Here is a 6,069-nt window from a genome sequence, read left to right as displayed (position 1 = left end):
AATTCTTCAAAGCTAAGGAAAAATTGTCTCAAACCCAGTTCTAAGCTTACTAACTTGAAAACTGAACAATAATGAAAAACTAGATAAAAATTTGATACAATTTGATACTAAACTAAAAATCAAACATGTATTTATAGTCGCCAAAAATGTGTTGCGAAGGACCATTCGGCGCAATAAGTCAGGATCGCCGATCCACTCGACGATCCGCCCTTTGGTCAGTTCCATTGCCTTTTTGCTTTGACCTTCAGCAACTTCAAGTTCTATAACTTTGGGCGATATAACACTGCATCGCGAAACCGTTTGCCGACTCGCCAACTGCTCTTTTCTATCTTCGACTTGATTGTTTCCTTCAGGGCTTGGCATACTGGAACATTAGGTGAGACCATGGCCATTCGGCAACTTGCCCAGTGGTTTAGGCAATCCTCAGGCCTTCTTTTCTTCGTTCTTTCAGTTTCCTTGTTCCTTTTTGCTCATTAGTGTCCATGCTTTGTTCCTCAATCCAAATACCTGGAAATCAAGGATTTACATCAGTTATTGCCATAAAATATGCATTTGAGGACACTAAATCTATTAAAATAAAGCCCTAAATGAGTCTAAATCGTGGATTCATTAGTTTACATCTCAGGCATTTAACAATTATTGTTTATCCACTGGAATAACAGTTGAACATCCCGTTGCACATGTTCATACTCAAAATGATTTAGCAGAGTCATTGATTAAACGTTTTCAATTGATAGCTAGACCATTGTTGATGAGGACAAAGTTGTTTGTTTCAGTATGAGGGCATGTTATTTTGCATGCAGCAGCACTTAAAGCCAACCAGTTATCATGACATCTCCCTATTACAATTGGTTTTTGGTCCGGAGCCAACCATTTCCCATCTTAGAATCTTTGGTTGTGCGATATATGTTCCAATTGCTCCACCACACCACAGAAAGATGGGTCCCCAAAAAAGGTTGGGATATATGTTGGGTATGAATCTCATTCTATTATAAAATATTTAGAACCTAGAACTGGAGATTTATTTACGGCAAGGTTTGCTAATTGTCATTTTGATGAATCAATATACCCAATATTAGGGGGAGAACAAAAACAGTTGGGAAATGAGATAGATTGGAATTCACTTTCAGTGTCTCATTTAGATCCTCGAACAAATCAATATGAGCAAGAATTTCAAAAGATGATTTATTTGCAAAATATTGCAAATTAACTGCCGGATGCATTTACTAACCTCCCATGGGTTACTAAATCATATATCCCAATGGCTAATGCTCAAGTTCGAGTTGATGTCCCAGTAGGACAAAATGTTAAGGAAAATGAGTCTAGACCATGCTTAAAACGTGGTAGACCAATTGGTTCCAAAGGATAAAAATCCTCGAAAAAGAAAAGGAATAAATGATCGAGATGATCATAATATGGAGGCAATTGCTCATGAAGAGCTCCGAGACATAATAAATAATGCCACCACTAAGGAGGTCTATGCACCTGAAAATTATGAGAATGAGGAAATCTCAATAAATTATGTCTCGATGAGAAAAAGGTGGAATTGAAATAATATTGTGGTGGATAGTATTTTTGCCTATAATGTTGCAGTTGAAATAATGCAACAAGATGAGGATTTAGAACCAAGATTTGTCAATGAATGTAGACAGAGAAATGATTGGTCAAAATGGAAGGAAGTAATTCAAACAGAATTGGCTTCACTTGAAAAACGTGAAGTTTTTGGACAAATTGTCCGAACACCTTCAGGTGTCAAGCCAGTGGGGCACAAATAAGTTTTTGTGCGAAAACGCAATAAAAATGGTAAAGTCTAGGGGTGGGCATAAATACTGAAAAACCAAAAAACTGAATCAAACCGAACTAATTCGGTTCTTCAGTTTCGGTTCTTCAATTTTTTGGTTCAGTGTCGGTGTTAACTTTTCGAAAGTTCGGTTCTTCGATTCGGTGTTCGGTGTAAGGGTCTCAAAACTTCGGTGCACCAAAAAACTGAACTTTTATTAAAAAAAAATAAAAACTAAAATATTTATATATATATATGGGCATTCTCTTAACTAAAAATTAAAAATTCAATCAACAATTAAATCAGTCATGATCAAATCAAAGTAACATCAAATGTACAATTCAATAGTTAACTTGAAATATTAATTTCCAACAAACTCAAAAATATTTCTACCAATGTACATTATGTAAAGGAACCATCTTCATACTCGTTTTTCTAAATTGTTGGAGGCACAATGTTCTTGATAAAGACAAATATAGTCTTTTAGTTAGCACAATAAGTGTTCCACGGTAATACGCATCATTCCTTAACATAGTTTTAAATTTCTAAGTATCTTATACTTTATCCTTATTTTATTTTTCATTCACACTGAAAACCGATTTAAAAACACCGAACTAAATGGAACCGAAGTAGAAAAAACTGAATCGAACCGAATTAGTTTAGTTTAATATACGGTGAGCACTTTTCTAAAATCAAAAACCAAAAAACCGAACCGAAGAACCGAACGCCCACCCCTAGTAAAGTCGTAAGATATAAAGCATGACTTGTGGCACAAGAATTTTCGCAAAGGCTTGTCATTGATTGTGAGGAGACGTATTCTGCTGTGGTAGATGCAATTACCTTCAGGTATCTAATAAATATGACAGTTAATGAAAAGCTTGAAATGCATCTAATGGACGTTGTCACATCCTATTTATATGGCTCACTAGACCACAATATTTTTATGAAAATTCCTGAAGCACTAAAAGGGCCTGAAGCATATAAAAATTCAAAAGAAAGTTGTTCAATAAAGCTTCAGAAATCCTTATATGGATTGAAACAATCAAGGCGAATGTGGTATAATCGTCTTAGCGAATATTTGCTAAAAGATGGGTATAAGAATGACCCTATTTGTCCTTGTATTTTTATATGAAGGTCAAAATCTGAATTTCTAGTAATATATGTTTATGTTGATGACTTGAACATCATCGGAACTCCTAAAGAGCTTTCAAAAGTTGTTGAGTGTTTGAAGAAAGATTTTGAAATGAAAGATCTTGGTAAGACCAAATTTTATCTTGGCCTTCAGATTGAACATTTGACAAATGGAATATATATCCATCAATCAACATATACTAAAAAGGTTTTGAAGCGATTTTACATGGATAAATCACACCCATTGAGTATCCCGATGGTTGTGAAATTTCTTGATAGAAATAAAAATCCATTCCAACCTCAAGAAAAGGATGAAGAGTTTCTTGGTGATGAAACTCCATATCTCAGTGTTATTGGGACATTAATATACCTTGCCAATATTACCCGACCATATATTTTATTTCGCAATAAGTTTATTGGCGAGATTCAGCTCATGTCCAACAAGAAAACATTGGAAATGTGTAAAGCATATATTCAGATATCTTCAAGGAACAATTGATATGAAATTGTTGTATTCTAATGCATCCAAGTCAGAATTGATCGGTTATGCAGATGCTGGCTATTTGTCTGACCCACATAAAGCCCGATCTTAGACAAGCTATTTAATTATTCACATATGGAGGTATATCTATATCATGGAGTTCGATGAAACAAACAATAGTTGCTACTTCTTCAAATCATACAGAGATAATAGTCATTCATGAAGCCAATCGAGAATGTGTATGGTTGAGATAAATGACTCAACACATTTTACAATTATGCGGTTTTTCTGTCAAACAAAGACTACAATAATATTGTATGAATATAATGTTGCCTGCATAGCTCAATTAAAGGGAGGATATATCAAAGGAGACCAAACAAAGCATATCTCACCTAAGTTCTTTTTCACACATGATCTTCACCAAAACAATGAGATAAATGTTCAATAGATTCGTTCGAGTGATAATCTTGCAGATTTATTCACTAAGGCATTGCCAACGTCAACATTTGAGAAGCTAAGATATAAGATTGGAATGCGTCGTCTCTAAGATATCAAATTAAGTTTTCATCGGGGGAAGTAAAATACGCGTTGTACTCTTTTTTCCTTATCCAAGGTTTTGTCCCATTGGGATTTCCTGGTAAGGTTTTTAATGAGGCAACACTCAAAGCGTATTACAAGATTGTGCACTCTTTTTCCTTCACTAGGCTTTTTCCCACTGGGTTTTTCCTACTAATATTTTAACGAGGCACATTATCTATAAACATCCAAGGGGAGTGTTACAAATCCATTTAATTGTGTGGATGTTTCTTTTCAATCTACACCTAACGTAATGTCCTATTTAATGTATCACTTAAAGAGCTTCTAATGTATTTTGTTTAACATTGTAAACGGGTGATTTCTACATCCTATAAAAGGGTATGTTTCACCTTTGTGAAAGAGAACACTTGAAGAGATTAAATAATATTCTCTACTTTATACTTTCCATCACCATTTGTCTCCCTTTATTGTTTGTGTATTCTTGTTTTTCCTCTTGTTTTACAACACAAAAGAATATTTCAAAAATATTAATTAAATTTCACATAGCTTGAATTTCAAGAATAAGTATATTACCCTTATTTAGAAGGGACAGTTGGAGAGGACTAACATAGCATAAGAAAATTGTACCAAAAGCAAGTTAAATTGTACTACTTTCTCTTTTTATTGGAGAGGACTAACATAGCATAAGAAAATTGTACCAAAAGCAAGTTAAATTGTACTACTTTCTCTTTTTATTGGAGAGGACTAACATAGCATAAGAAAATTGTACCAAAAGCAAGTTAAATTGTACTACTTTCTCTTTTTATTGGAGAGGACTAACATAGCATAAGAAAATTGTACCAAAAGCAAGTTAAATTGTACTACTTTCTCTTTTTATTGGAGAGGACTAACATAGCATAAGAAAATTGTACCAAAAGCAAGTTAAATTGTACTACTTTCTCTTTTTATTGGAGAGGACTAACATAGCATAAGAAAATTGTACCAAAAGCAAGTTAAATTGTACTACTTTCTCTTTTTATCCCTTTCTCTCTTCATCTTGAAATGGGTGAGTCTTTTTGCCCTTCTTCTGCATCTGTTTTTTTCTCTTCAAAGATTGCATGTATTAGGTGTGAGGATTGTAAAATAACTATTTTTATCCTTCCATTCCTAATTTGTTTCCAGTTCTTTTTGGTATTTATTTGATTTTATGATTTTTGAATGCATTGTTGTAGGATTTTATTCTTGCATGTTACTAATTTGGTTTGATTTACTCATGGTTGTTCGAAAATTGATTTTCCCATTTTTATTCTTCTCACTTTTCTCTTTTCCTCTTTGCAAGTTCACGTTTTTTGTAGTCACAATCTGTTAGGTTATTTTATTTCCAGTTCTTTTATCGTGTATTTTCTGTTTTTTGAGTACTTTATGGTAGAATTTTGCACTTTCATGTTCCTAATTTCGTGTTATATAATGATGTATGTTTTGAAAATGTATATGTACTAGACCGTGTGATGTAGTACTGTAGTGCATCTGGAGCTTTTTGTGGGTTTTCGTTCTTTTAGAATTTGTCAATTTTTTTCTATTTGTGCAAAGTTTGAGCTCGCTATAGTTGGAGTTATTTTTATTTTGAATTTTGAATTTGACTTGAGAGTTGTATTGTGAATGACTTAGAAAAATAACAAAGAGAGCCTATATGTGGAGCAATGACAACTTGAAAGTGATTTCGGAGAAAGAACAAACGTATAGTTCCATCTTAAGAGTAGTTCCATTTTTGAAAAAAATGAGAAAAGATCATGTGAATGTAAAGTAGCACATGTGTTTTCTTTCCTCCTTTGAATTGTTTCCCTTTCAGATCTGCTAATATTGATCCATTTGACGACTAATTTTAATGTTGTTTTCTTATTTTTCTAGCATATGGCAAGATGTAAGCACAAGGGTGGACAAGCAGATGGGAAAAAACAGCATGTTCTCGGGGTCACTAGAAACCTTGTGGATGCTTCAACTGGTAATGAAAGCAAATCGCTTTTCTCCACCGTATTACAGTAACTAACAATCTTATTTTTCACGAGTTCCCTTTTGGCTCATTCAGTGTCAAATGCACAAGCAGTGCAGAGAAGAACAAGATAAACGTTCTGTAGCACAATGTAATTATAGAAAACTTTAG

The 6,069-nt window shown here is 33.7% G+C and overlaps 1 long non-coding RNA gene across 1 annotated transcript; it reads left to right on the top strand.

The window, feature by feature from the left end:
* Window positions 1–4,943: 4,943 nt before the first annotated feature.
* On the top strand, window positions 4,944–6,034 carry LOC107060608 (uncharacterized). Its single transcript, XR_001473432.1, has 3 exons — window positions 4,944–4,974; window positions 5,817–5,910; window positions 5,995–6,034. It is a non-coding gene; the product is annotated as an uncharacterized lncRNA (long non-coding RNA).
* The last annotated feature ends 35 nt before the right edge of the window (window positions 6,035–6,069 follow it).

This window comes from Solanum tuberosum, unplaced genomic scaffold (genome assembly GCF_000226075.1).
Source record: "Solanum tuberosum cultivar DM 1-3 516 R44 unplaced genomic scaffold, SolTub_3.0 scf00006, whole genome shotgun sequence".
In the NCBI taxonomy this organism is placed as follows: domain Eukaryota; kingdom Viridiplantae; phylum Streptophyta; class Magnoliopsida; order Solanales; family Solanaceae; genus Solanum; species Solanum tuberosum.
The sequence above is the reverse complement of the archived record's forward strand: the minus strand, read 5'-3'. Positions and strand labels throughout refer to the sequence as shown.